This window comes from Frieseomelitta varia, unplaced genomic scaffold, assembly GCF_011392965.1.
Source record: "Frieseomelitta varia isolate USP_RPSP 00005682 unplaced genomic scaffold, Fvar_1.2 scaffold_274, whole genome shotgun sequence".
Taxonomy (NCBI): Eukaryota; Metazoa; Arthropoda; class Insecta; order Hymenoptera; family Apidae; genus Frieseomelitta; species Frieseomelitta varia.
The window spans coordinates 240,859-254,550 of NW_025110006.1; the positions used below are offsets into that span (position 1 = coordinate 240,859).

Sequence of the window (13,692 nt, forward strand, 5' to 3'; positions counted from 1 at the left end):
AAAAAAAAAAAAAAACAAAAAAAAAAAAAAAAAAAGAGGAATAAAATTCCGTGAAGTAAATTAAGTGAGAGAAATTGCAAATTAACTGTCGCGTTAACGCAACGTTGGTTCCTAATAGGCGAAAGATAAAAGGGGCGCCTCTGTTGCTTCTGAAGGAGAATTTCCGCAACGTTAATTTAAAAGACAAAAGGTCTTCTTACAAAGATGAGAGGGGGAAAACGAAAGAGCGGTAATGCACACGTAACGCACACACTATCGATCACTTATTTTCACTGGGCTCCCGGCTTCTCGTCCATTATTTCCCCAAGGAGTTAAAAAGTTGTTCCTTTGATGTATTACGAGATTCCGGAGAAAGAATGCAAGGGGGAGTAATTCAGCTGGCAACTCGATCGTGTGTGAAGAAGGTAAATATCTTCTTGAGTACTATTCGCCCCGTTAAATCCACAAAGAAAGTTCATATAGTACATATATACGCCAAAACGGCGACTTATGGTACAGTAGCGCTCGCTTCAGCGTCCACACTGCCCCTCACTTAAACGTCGCTACCCCCACTAATTTGTAGAATTGGGACTATCCCCACTCTACGCTACCTAAACTACGGCCGCGCGAAACTTGAAACAAAACAAGCGACGTATAACACTGATATTAAAAACGTTAGGCAAATTTTGTATTAAATAACAAATGCATATCCAATTTATACTTATTAATACAACTAGAGAATCGTACTGTGTGCGCTGTTAATTTAATATCAAGATTATAAGGAAACGATACCAATTTTTTTTTTCTTTTTGAAAAATCAATAATTTTATTGTTTAACTCAATTAATATATAATTAATAATGAATAATATTAATAATATTATATAATATCATATAATAATATTAATAATATAATATAATATCATATAATAATATTAATAATAAAATATAATATTATATAATAATATTAATAATATAATATAATATCATATAATAAAAATCGTATTATAATTTTATTGTTTAACTCAATTAATATATAATTAATAATGAATAATATTAATAATATAATATAATATATATAACAATATTAATAATATAATATAATAATATATATAATAATATAATAGAATAACATAATAGTAAGAAATTAATATTTAGAAATGATGTGAGAAGAACTTTCAAAATATTCTAAAATGTCTAAAATTTATAAATATATTTCGTTGTCCACGAGATTTATTTAATACCACAGCTTAAACTGCTTCGAACAACTTATAAAACCAAATAATTTACAAAACCAAATGTCGAACTGACAAAAATTCGTCGATCGAGCGAGGGTAAACGCGCGAGGATGAGGCGAACAACAGGTGAGAATAGACGAGACACTAATTATCAGGATCGAACGCTTTTCAATACAATCTCGCGTCGCATACGCGAGATAATTATGCTGATGCGGGTAATTATATTAGCATAATTGACCCTAGCCTGGCTGGTCGTATAAACAACTGTGTCTAAATTTAATCTCGCGCAAACTGATGAGGATCGAATTGACTGTGCAGGCAGGTTAATAAAAGATGAGATGCAAACCACGAAAGTGAATACGTTAGCAAAGAGACCAGGGTCACCTCGGTTGAAGAAGAAGTTTTCGCCATTTCAATTAAGTAAGTTGGAAAAGTATCTTCGGCAAAAACTGTGTATCCATACGCTGTTCACAGATTTTATTAAAAATCGTGTTTTACAGAAGCTTTATTAAAAATTATTATTTATATTTTTTTACATTTTACATTACTGAAATGTAAATTTCTATATTCACGTGTGCTTTAATTCCACACGTGCAAAGTATCTGTGTAAAAGTAATAGCGATCAATCCTGGGTCGAACTCAATCACTGTACGAAGGAATTTACATAAACAAGCACGATTCACGAGGGTTCTCTTCGCAGAGGAGAACGGCAGAAAAGAATAGAACAAGAAGTTTAGTCCTTCCCGCTCACGTTCATTAGCAAAACCTACGGAGAAAGAAAGTGAGGGCTTGTAATACCTCGAGAGAAATAAAAAGAGGGTAATCTCGAGCAGCGAGGTACGGATTTCAGCCGAGAGGGAAGACGATAATTGAGAGGTGACAAGACAGAGAATGGCGGAGGAACATGTTGGCGAAGAAAATATCTTCCACGATCAATGGGCTTTTGTGTATATATGCGACCGAGCGAGAGAGAGAGAGAGAGAGAGAGAGAGAGAGAGAGAGAGAGAGGAGGAGGAGGAGGAGGACGAACAGAATGGAGGAGCGAAGAGATGCGCCTGCCTCCTGGGGAAAAAGGAAGAAAAGCGATAGGACGGAAAGCTGATCCCACTACCTTCGTTTCGCTCGAATCTGTGAAGGTCATAAAATATATAAGGGTGTTGTCTTTAACTCGCATAGGAGTCGTTTGCTGTTTACTTTAGTTTTCACACCGATAAGACTCTGAGACTTTTTTCCTGGGAAAAGACCCGACGTACGGCTGTCGATCCAGGTTTCGTATCACTTGCTAAACTCTGATGAAAACTAAACTGAAAATTGAATGCTCTGATAAATTTTCTACTATCCGGCGTACGCTGCTGTCGATCAAAAGTCTGGATAGACACGTCTGTTCCCAGTGCAAAATACACACGCAGATAGATATTTTTTTGATAATATTCAAGTAATCATAGATCTGATAATTAGTAAAATATTACAAAATGAAAAATTAGTCGAATGTTTAATAATATTTGGCATTAGTGTCCAATAGTATTTAGTATTTATATATTTGATATTTAATATTTTAGTAACTAGTAAAGTGCTAACTAAAAAAAATTAGTTGAACGTTTAATGATATTTAGTATTAGCGTTTAATAATATCTGTATAATAGTATTTATATATTTAATATAATAGTATAGTATAATATAATAATATAATAATAGTATAGTATAATAATATTTATATAATAGTATTTATATATTTAATATAATAGTATAGTATAATATAATAATATAATAATAGTATAGTATAGTATAATATAATAATAGTATAATATCTATATAATAGTATTTATATATTTAATATTCAGTATTTTAATAACTGGTAAAATACTAACTAAAAAAATTAGTTAAATACTTAATGATACTCAGTATCAGTATTAGTAGTTAATAATATTTAGTGTTTTTTTAATAATATTTAGTATTTTAATATTTAATAGCATTTCGTTAAACTGAGAAGCATCGAAGCAAAAAAATCATAGATGTCGCAATATTCTTTCACTCTCATGATGAAAGAGAAACACGGACAAAAATTATTCTTGTCCGAGAACGTTGTTCTTGTTCAACGACAGTAAAATATCCAATCATTTAATGGATACACGAGATCTAACAACACGTGTAGTAATTTTTCTTCTGTTTTTTTCCCCCCTCTATAAAAATGAACACACAGTGCAAGCAAACGTGGTTTATACGAACTTGTCCGCGGCAAGGCAAATTGAAATTCAGTTCAAATGAATGCAGTTTTTGCATGCATTAAACGTAACTATGTATTCTACTGTTACCAGTCCAAAACACAATATGTGAAACATAATCGTGGCAGATTGTATAACCTGGGTTAAATAAAACAACAACACCGAATGGCAAATTGATTCACTTTCGTATGCACGACTTTACTTCCATCGACCTAATAATTGTGCTTTTTTTTTTTCTTTTCTTTTCTACAACCACCGAGCATGCTCCTCGCGTGTGTCAAACACGATACCAACTTTCCGAACTTAGGAGGGTATTCTAGTGTAAGGTGCGTGTTCTTTTAACTTTGTTAGGGAATTGCAAAGAAACTATAATACCTTTTGCAGTCAAATTGACAAGATTTATTTGTACGTATTTCAACGACGTTTCAAAATTTTTTGGGACAAAAAAGAGTTAAAAATTAGTGGCACTGCGTACTCTTAAACATAGTCGCTTTTAAAAAAGATCGTCTCACGGTGTCCACGATTCCGGCCATTCTGTTTGTCGGAAATAAAAAAAACGTGAATGTTCCTCAATTAGTATGAGTTTGGCTATAGCAGGTACCAAAAACAAAAATAAAACGTCGGCAATTAAAAAAGTGGCGATACTTTGAAGTTCGATTATCGATTTTTGCATGTTTTTGTTAAACCTCGGAAGCCTAAAGAAATATAAAAAATAAAATTTTTCGGTTGATTCTGGTAGGGGGCTATAGTCACACATGTACTAAATGCGTACTTAAAGTTTTGAGTCAATTGGTCAAGTAGATTTTGAGATATCATGGACACCGACACTGAAGAACGTAGTTTCCAGAAAAATGCCTTTAAAGTTTAGTATTGCGGTAACAATGACGCTGGGCGTCGCGTCCTTCAAACAACTATAACTTCGTTAATTTTAAGAGTTCACATGTAAGGTTACAGAAGTTTATTTTTGAAACTATATCCTTTAAGAAATGCAAAAAAAAAAAAAAGAAAAAAATCGATTTTTTTTCAAAAGTTCACACTAGAATACCTCCTGAATAAGTTTCTAATTGGTCCAAGTTAAACTGGGGAATCGAGCGAAGGTGGTATTTATAATGCACTATTATGGTTCGCATGAAAGAACCCGATCTGAATTCAGATCGTCGGTCGAGGCGTTAAACTTTAATACTTCAGCGCGGAACGAATGCGAGACGCTGAAATCTCAGAAATCGGAATTATACTTTGAAAAGTACCTCTCTCTCTCTCTCTCTCTCTCTCTATATATATATATATATATATATATATATATATATATATATATGAAAATGNCTCTCTCTCTCTCTCTCTCTCTCTCTATATATATATATATATATATATATATATATATATATATATATATGAAAATGTCGCGAAAGAGTAACCTAAGGGCAAGATAGAATGTCAACGTAAAAATCAGAGATAAGAAAATTCGAGTTCTCGAAAGGGAAACCTTTCTTCTCAATTACAATAAGTTTACGATTATTAACTGTGTAAAAAGAAAAGAAAAGAGAGGCTATACAAATGGCAAGGATTGATATTTGTTCGATTGGAGTAAGAAAATGAATATAAAGGGTGGATCAAAAATCACTTTCTACTGAAATAAATCCGCAGTTTTTTTTATTATATACATATATTTTTTACAGACTGAAAACATAATGAAGAATTGAATTTATAATTTAAAACTAATGAGATTAGTGTTTTCTCATATTTTGATGTTTCATTGAAAGAAGATAAAGTGGGAGGAAACTTTTGGCCCACTCTGTATTAACCCCTTGCGCTGACAACTTGACACGGTTCGCGGACCATAACGAGTGACCGAACCGTATACAACAATTCGTCGCTTTCTTTTTCTTCTGTATTCGTAGGTGTGATATGTGTGGATAGAAATTATTAAGAAATAACAAATTTATCATTTGTTTTGCCTGTCGGTTACATTTAAACATACTTAAAGCTGAGAGAATGTTGCAATTTGAGACAAAGAATTCTCGACGTGCGTGGCAAGTCACTCCAGAATGATACTGGCACAATATGATTCTATCTTTGTCAAAAATTAATGTATAACGTCAAAAATTAATGTATAACTTCGTTATAAATTAATGTGCAACTGTACGACTGATGTATAATGTATAACTTCGTTATAAATTAACGTGTAACTTCGTAGAATATCTTCTAAACATTGAAAACGAAGTTAATCGTGACGAAGGAAGAGGTTTGTTCAATTTATAATTGATCAAGCGTAAACTGACTTTGTAATCTTTAAAGAACCACTATTAACTAAACTGGTAGCCTGTGTAACTTTTGAACCTTTTAGTTCTTACAACTAAATTTCGAAATTGCCAATTGTTGAAACGTTCGATGAAAAAGAAAAAGGTGAATGAATTCGCAAACACGTCTTCGTGACACGAATTATTGTTCAAATGGTCAATGATAACGATTGAACTAAAAGAGATAAATACATCAACGCATATAAAATGAGAAGAGATATATAATGTACAACTTCGTACAAATATCTTCTCTGCTTAAAAATAAAATTAATTATGTTAATAATATGAGACGAAGGAAGATAAGAAGGTTTGTTCAATTTATACAGGGTGTTTCGTAACTTGTGGGACCCACTTCGGAAGCTGATTGTACGCCTAAAAATAATGAAAAAAAGTCATATANTGAAAATCTAATGGATTCAAATCCGGAGAACGAGCAGGCCATGCAATAGGACCTCCACGACCAATCCATTTATTTGCAAAGTTATTTAAAAATTGCCTAGCCACTCGGCTAAAATGCGGCGGAGATCCATCATGCATAAACCGCATACAATGTCTAATATCGACTAGAACTTCCCCTAATATTTCGTGTAAACGCGTGCTCAAAAAATCAACGTACTTTGTGCCTGTTAGTTTCCCACCAAGAAAAAGAGGTCCAATTAAAAATTTATCAATTATTCCTGCCCATACGTTTAAACTAAATTGGTGTTGATGTCTTGAAAGCACAATAACATGTGGGTTTTCTTCATCCCAATTATGGTTATTATGAAAATTGAATATACCATCGCTGGTAAAACTAGCTTACTAGAGTTTGCTCTGTTTATAAAATTCATTATATCTCATAAACGAAGACAGATAGGACACATATTTACATGACTTTTTTCCATCATTTTTAAGCGTATAATCAGCTGCCGAAGCGGGTCCCACAAGTTACGAAACACCCTGTATAATTGATCGAGGGTAAATTGACTTTGTAACCTTTGAAGAGCCAATATTAACTGAACCGGTGCCCCATTGAAAGCAGAGAATGTAACTTTTTTTCCATCTCGAAATTGTTGAATTTCATTCGACGAGAAAAAGAAAAGAAAAGAGAAAAAAGAAAAGAAGAAAAAAAAAAAAGGGAAAGGTGAATGAATGTACAAATATGTTTCCATGACACGGATTACCGCGCGTTCAAATGGTCAATGATATCGATTAGAGTAAGAAAATGAGCGCAGGCACCGTGCAGTCACTAATGTGCCACGCTACGTACGTACGTACGTACGTACTTACATATGTATGTAGCATTAGAAGTACACGGCTTCGTGTACCCCTAAGCGATTACGTTGGATAACGTGTGCCGTACGACAACTAGGCCGATGCTACGTCAGATTGGCATTAAAATGTTCCGAGCAGACTAGAAACGAGGCTACAACGATTTCTTGTTCTATCGAAACCTTCTGTCCTATAGATAATCGTCTCTTTTAAATACACGCTATATTGATATTTCTTTGATGGCGCGTTATATCGTAGACCGCGAGCAAATCTGTTAAAAGACGATCGATTGATCGACGCGACGTTTCAGCTGTTTCAAGATAGCGCGTTACGAGATAGAAGAGTTGCAATTCTGCAAATACAAAATAACTTCACCGGCAGTCCTGAACGTCGCAGAAACACATAGTGAAATGTCCTGAATTATCCAAAAGGAAACTAACATCTACCATAAGATATAATCATCTAGAAAAGAAGGAAACAGTACTTATGACCAGTCGATAATGACCAGAAGGTAGATGCGACGTTAACTATAAATTAAAAACGAAAAAGAAATTGCAATTTAGCAATTGAAACGGGGATTGGTAATCCCGGCGAGTCGATCCTGGGGATTTCGTTCTCGCGTTCAACGCGTGAAGCGTATTTCGTTCGAACAGAGCTAAGAATAAATAAGGATTAAGGGGAGATTCATTGAAACAGAAGCAGCGCAGAAAAATTAGCAATTTAATGAATTTACAAATATCCGCCATAAACTTAGACTAGAATGACCAACTTACGGCGATTTTACCCAAAGTCTGTTGATTTGAATGTCGAGAATGGAGACGAAATGTTAATTGTCACAGAAAATTACCAACGGAGTACGACATTCTTCGTTCTTATTGTTGGCTCGTAACTACAGTTCGATAATCATGGCGATCACTCGCGAACGACATACTTTCGCGGGGGTAAGATGATTGGATTCTGAAAAGCTATCGACTTAAGCCACTTTCGCAATCTCATAAAAATCCAATCTCGATTTCAAATTGATCTTCTGCCTCGACACATTTCTTTCTTAAATTTTCCTCAACGTGAATGAGAGTATGTTATTCTCCCCTAAACCTATCCCGAAGTGAATACTAAATACTTCATTTTCGAACGAAGCAAGGGGAGATTCCTGGGTATCCGACGAATCTCGGAAATATTTAACCCTGTGTCTGCTATTTTTCTAAACCTAACTCGAAGCCCAACCACGTTTAATTTTATTTTCAATCGGGTGAATTTGGCAAAATCGAATTTAAGGTGGAAAGAATTAAATATTCTTGATGTGTCGATATGTCGGTTTCAGCGAAACATTTCTGTGAAATTCATTTTTAAAACAGAGAAATGCAAAGGCTGCCAACAGGCTCTCCCTACATCGATATTCTTTATTCGTTCGTTGCTCTTTGTCTTCGTCAAACTTTCAACGCGAATCGTTCTCTCATTTATTTTATACAGGAAATATACCCAACGAAGTGCAAAATATTCCGCTGATTGAAAACCTTCAACACGAGAGTTGTGTGTCACAACTTCTGTTCAAGTTGTGTCACATAAATCGAAGACATGCGTGAACGTTCCACGTCAAACCTGCACGTACACGTCGCGTACACGTGAAATGTTATTCTGCAAAAGTTTGAAATTCTGTCGATATTCGAGTACGAGAAACGACATTTGGGGGGAAAAAAAGAAGGTTAATTGTTATAGATTACGCATGTTGAATATTTAAAAAAAAAAAAAAAACAGAGGAAACGAAACTGTTATAATTCTCATTTGCCGTTTCGCGTGTAACACTCTTGCGAGTTTAAAAAAAGAAAGCGATGATATACTTTAGCGATGAAAGAAGATTATGCAGATTGCAAGAATAATTTAACTGTTCATCTGCACAATTTAAGAGTGATCTTTGCAAGAAAATATCTTAATAATAACATCTTGATATCTTAATCTCAAATAAAATAAATGTAATCTTCGATAAATATCTTCTCGATAATAACGTCTCGAAAGAGACTACTGAAAATAATCCGTGATGACAGTGACGTCGAAATGAGACTGAAATGAAATAAAACAGGTGAAAAATCAAGAAAAATGAAGACGTGATATTTTCGTAACTAAACGTTTTTTGTCAGTTGTTTTGTTTTCACGCTGGCGTTGAAAGTCATCGATCACCTCGAGCTAACACGTGTTGATGAATTGCATCCCAGAAAGATCTTTTGAAAGATTCACTCAGATTGTAACTATTTTTAAAAAGTGGTACCCACTGGTTAGGCGACTTTATCCTAATGTCGCTATGTGTAAAATATTTAAATTATTGATATACATACGTCGGAGAAAATATTCAGAAGCTAAATTAGAAATCTAAATATACTGTTTTGATTTTCCTATCCACATACATAATTTGCGCGTTGCACGCAAGATCTTTCAAAGAGAAATTGTTTGAGAAACAATTCCGTATGTGCGTAAGTGGAGCTTTGAAATGTTGAACAGACGAACGTTGATTTATCTAAAAGTAGCGCACGAATCTGTTTCTGTATCATTCTCCCGTTTTCAAAGGATTCGTTTTTTCAATGAACATTTACTCAAAATTCGTATTGAAATATGAAATTTTAATGAACAATTATACCCCTCTTATTCGAAGAATTTAACGTAATAAAATTCTTTTATGAAACGGATAATTAGTTTAAAATTATTTCTTCCTTTTCTTCCTCATTAGAGAGTTATACTTATTTAAACGCTACTAATCGACTTCCTTTAATAAGAGGATGTTAATTACTATCTCAGAATGTTTTGCTATTATTAAAAGAAGGAATTTTTATTCAACGCCTCTCATCTTATAATGATCATGTATCCAGATAAAATTAAGAAACGTTAAAAGCATTTCGTGCCTTTGCCGTGTAATAGTAATTAATTTGTAATTTCATAGCTGTGTTTAATTTTAATTCCAATCGATAAAATCGCACGTGATCACGTGATTCCGACAGATTATGACAAGAAAAGGGAAAAGAGCCCCCTTGTACAATTGAGTTCACATTATCAGTGAAATATGTATTACAAGATAACCTATAACTTGTCGTATATCATTATATAGTTATTGATCACTGTGTAAGAGTATGATTTGAACTTAAATATACGTGCCTTTTTTTTATTGAGAATTATTAATGTAACAATCATGGCGTCACGTGACGCCATTTGAAAAATCAGAAAGCCGAATAACTTGTTCATTTTATAACTATTGTTCTTTAACAAATGTTGAATTAATCACATAACGTATTTATTTACTCACGTATTTATTCCTTTATGCGCAATACGAGCCTGTCACAGCTTTTCAAAACACACTTCTCCAAGCCTTACAAGAGTTGTGTCCAAACATACACACGCGATTCGACTTGTCGTCGCACTGGCATCCCCACTACTGCGAAATTTGTAGTGAAAACAGTGACGCGTGGCATTATTCGATTCTCGAAAATCGAAGCAAGATGGTAGCCGTACTAATTCCATTAAGATACATAACCTATTAACTGCGTAGTATGTTCACTGTTATTCTGCTTTTGTACACCATTATATATTAATTTCGTTTAGTTACTACTATAATATTATTATAATATTAATACGCTCGACTTCTCGCCGGCAATTATGAAGTTTGTGGCGTGACGTAATCATTGGATTGTTAAAGATCGAACCGTTTAATCGTATTAATTCCGTTAAGGTAAACACTTGATCTAAACAATTCCGTGGTATTTTCATCGTATTAAATCTATTTTAATTACTACTTGTAATTATTTACTTTGTTTGATTGTAACATTTACTTGCCAATTTGTGAAATATTACCTACAATGCTAACGTGTTCGACTTGTTGACAGTATCCCCACTACCAAATTTGGACGAAACAACGACGCGGGTATCATTCGATTCTCGAAAATCGAAGTTCAATCGTACTAATTCCGTTAAAGTACGGTAACCTGTTAATTGCGTGGTATTCTCACTGGCACTTCATACACTGGTACAATTAGGTTTGTTTAGTTGTCACTTGTTAATTTATTAAATACTACTCCACTATTAAATTTCTTTTTCTTTCAATTGTGTTTTTACTCGGATTATTAACCTCTTGCGCTGAAATGACGTGCCACGCACGTCGAGAATTTTGTATCCCAAAGTTGCAATATTTTCCCAATTTTAAGTATATTTAAATATAACCCAGGCAAAACAAATAATAAATTTATTACTTCTTAGTAATTTCTATCCAATGATATACCGAATGAATTCGAAAAGAAGACGAGTTATTGTATACGATTCGGTCACTCGTTATGGTCCGCGAACCAGTTCCCAGCGCAAGAGGTTAAAATTATCGTTAGATTTTGAACTCGATTACCGCGTGTTTCATTTATAATAATTCACATTCCGTTATAGATATCTCGCCGTTTCCCCTTTCACTGTGAGATTGAATGGATTTCCCGTGATAACGAGCATCAATCTTCCGCTGACTTGCGATTTTCTGGGCTATTACTACGTCGATGGCAACATTCCCCTCATCCAGTCGTGAGTCGCATGCATTATTGTTCCTCTGATCGCTTAAATCTTGTCGTGGAATGAAAATTCCGAATTGACACGAGTGACTGGTTGTATCTCATTGAAGTTTTCACGAGCATAGTGATGTTTATTATAAACTTTCATGCGAATAATAACATTTTCTTGTCTGTGTTTTATTTATTAACTTGAACTAGGGTTTCCTTGCATATGGATAATTAATGATGGCAAATAATGTATAATTTTATTCAACTTATACAGAATGTTCCCGGGTTAAATCGCCAAACTTTAGATACGAATTTAGAACCCTAAAACAAACAAATTTTTCCTCTGGAAGTATGCTCGCGAATGCTTCCTTTAAGAGATATTTACTTCTAAAGTTATGAAGAGTTAGGAATGGATAACATTGAAATATCTGTGTTTCCGGGATTAATGCTTGTTTCCAAGCTGAAGCAACATACGTAATAATTACAATTATTTTTAGTAATAAATACAACAATTTTCTTTAGTAATATACGTAATAAATCTGAATTATTTTGATGGCATACGTTACCAAGTCCTACAAGTAGTAAATATCTCTTTAAGAAAGCATTTACGAGCATACTTATACAGGAGAAATTTGTTCGTTTTACGATCCTAAATTGATATCTACAGTCGACATAAATGGCGATTTAACCCGGCAACACCATGTATAACTTGAATGAAATTTGAAGTATGAGGATATATCAAAGTTTAATTTTGTCCGTCCAACAATATATCTTTCACGTGGAAGGAAACACTTGGTGACGGACAGATTTCAGAGTCAAAGCAAGGATTTCAAACGTCACTCTTGTATTTTCAAAGATGTGCTTTGATGAAAGTATCGCCCGGGGATACTGCCAACAATTCTTGTTGTTACATCTATTGCTCTCGAGCATTGCACTGTCCGTCTGTAATCAGCTTTCGCTAATAATTTGCAAGTTATTCTTTATTTCGCGACTAGAAAAGCTCCTGAGTCCAGATTCTAGTTTCATTGTGCTAAAGAAAGAAGAGGCTATAAGAGGGAAACTGTTAATGGCTTTCCATCCAAAGAATGAGAAGTCATTATTGTTATTACTTTGTCACTATGCTCGCCCTGTGTATTTATAGTAGTAGTAGTAGTAGTAGTAGTAGTAGTCTATTTCTTGGTCGACATAAATGTCGATTCACCTTCACACGAGGTGAAATTGCAATGTTTTTTTTTATCACGAGTAATTAATTACGGCTCAAGTCTCTTGTCTTGAAGTGGAGTTGCGACAGAATGTCAATTTCAGTCGCAAATTAGAGTCGCCGTGAAGTGACCGTATTTGGTCTTCGCTCTTGCCATTTACGAAGATACTGCGATTCCTTATCGCGTCTTTCATCGCGAATCGTTAAAATTGTTGAAAGAAAATTCTTTTACACCGAAAGATTTTGTGGCTGTCACAAACATTTTCATTCGTACGAGAATTCATTTGACATATTATTATTATTATTAAACTTTCATTTGACATATAAATCCAACTTTTAGTCGTTCTATGTGCTTCGCGTTTTATTTAGAGTGTACTTGATTTTGTAATTGCACTAAGTAAATTAAGTACTGCGAAACGAAGGAGATATTCCACTCACGTTTTGTTGTTCATGTTTATACGGAGGAGTTGATCCCTTTTTTTTCATTTTAATACCTAAATGCTTGTTTTTGAAAATACCACTGGATAAGAATAAATTATAATCAAGAAGAAAATCAAGTAATCATTCTAATTTTGCGAAGAAATATTTATGGAGATTAGACATTTAAACCTTTGAAATTTTACCCTATTCAAAATGAAATATGCCTGACTCAATCCCTCGCTCAATTTAAATTTAAATTCAAACTCAGTTACTAAGTTCAAACTCCAATTGCTTTGAATGCTAATGATTTCGATTAGACAGATATGAACGTATGAAACAAATAACAAAATTCCAACGCAGCGTTTTCCTCTCAGTTGAAAATTTTCTTTTAAAAACTCGCCTCATTAATTAAGCAAATATTTAATTACATCTCAAATAAGTAGAGATGAGAGTGACTCGTTTTTCTTATTATTCTTTGATCTTGACTGATTTGAATGAACAGACTTGTACAGGTAGAATTTTTAGAAAGAAACTTTTGAAACTTCTTAATACCGTAGGCAGAGGGCTTT

At 33.8% G+C, this 13,692-nt stretch overlaps 2 protein-coding genes across 4 annotated transcripts in view; one reads left to right on the forward strand and one right to left on the reverse strand.

Annotated features, from left to right (window-relative positions):
- The window catches only part of LOC122528986, a 70,632-nt gene that overhangs the window by 54,192 nt on the left and 2,748 nt on the right, over window positions 1–13,692 (reverse strand). Inside the window, exon 1 of one of the 2 annotated variants that reach the window (XM_043654684.1) lies at window positions 10,275–10,506. The exons of the other annotated variant lie outside the window; for it this stretch is intronic. The gene's annotated coding sequence lies outside the window, so the exon portion shown is untranslated. Of the gene's footprint in view, window positions 1–10,274; window positions 10,507–13,692 lie in introns of those variants that run through there. 2 annotated transcript variants of the gene reach the window in all.
- LOC122528985 overlaps window positions 10,618–13,692 on the forward strand; it is a 66,157-nt gene continuing 63,082 nt past the window's right edge. Inside the window, exons 1-3 of one of the 2 annotated variants that reach the window (XM_043654682.1) lie at window positions 10,618–10,697; window positions 10,852–11,001; window positions 11,399–11,527. The gene's annotated coding sequence lies outside the window, so the exon portion shown is untranslated. Of the gene's footprint in view, window positions 10,764–10,851; window positions 11,002–11,398; window positions 11,528–13,692 lie in introns of both variants that reach the window. The other variant, XM_043654681.1, reaches the window with a different exon arrangement.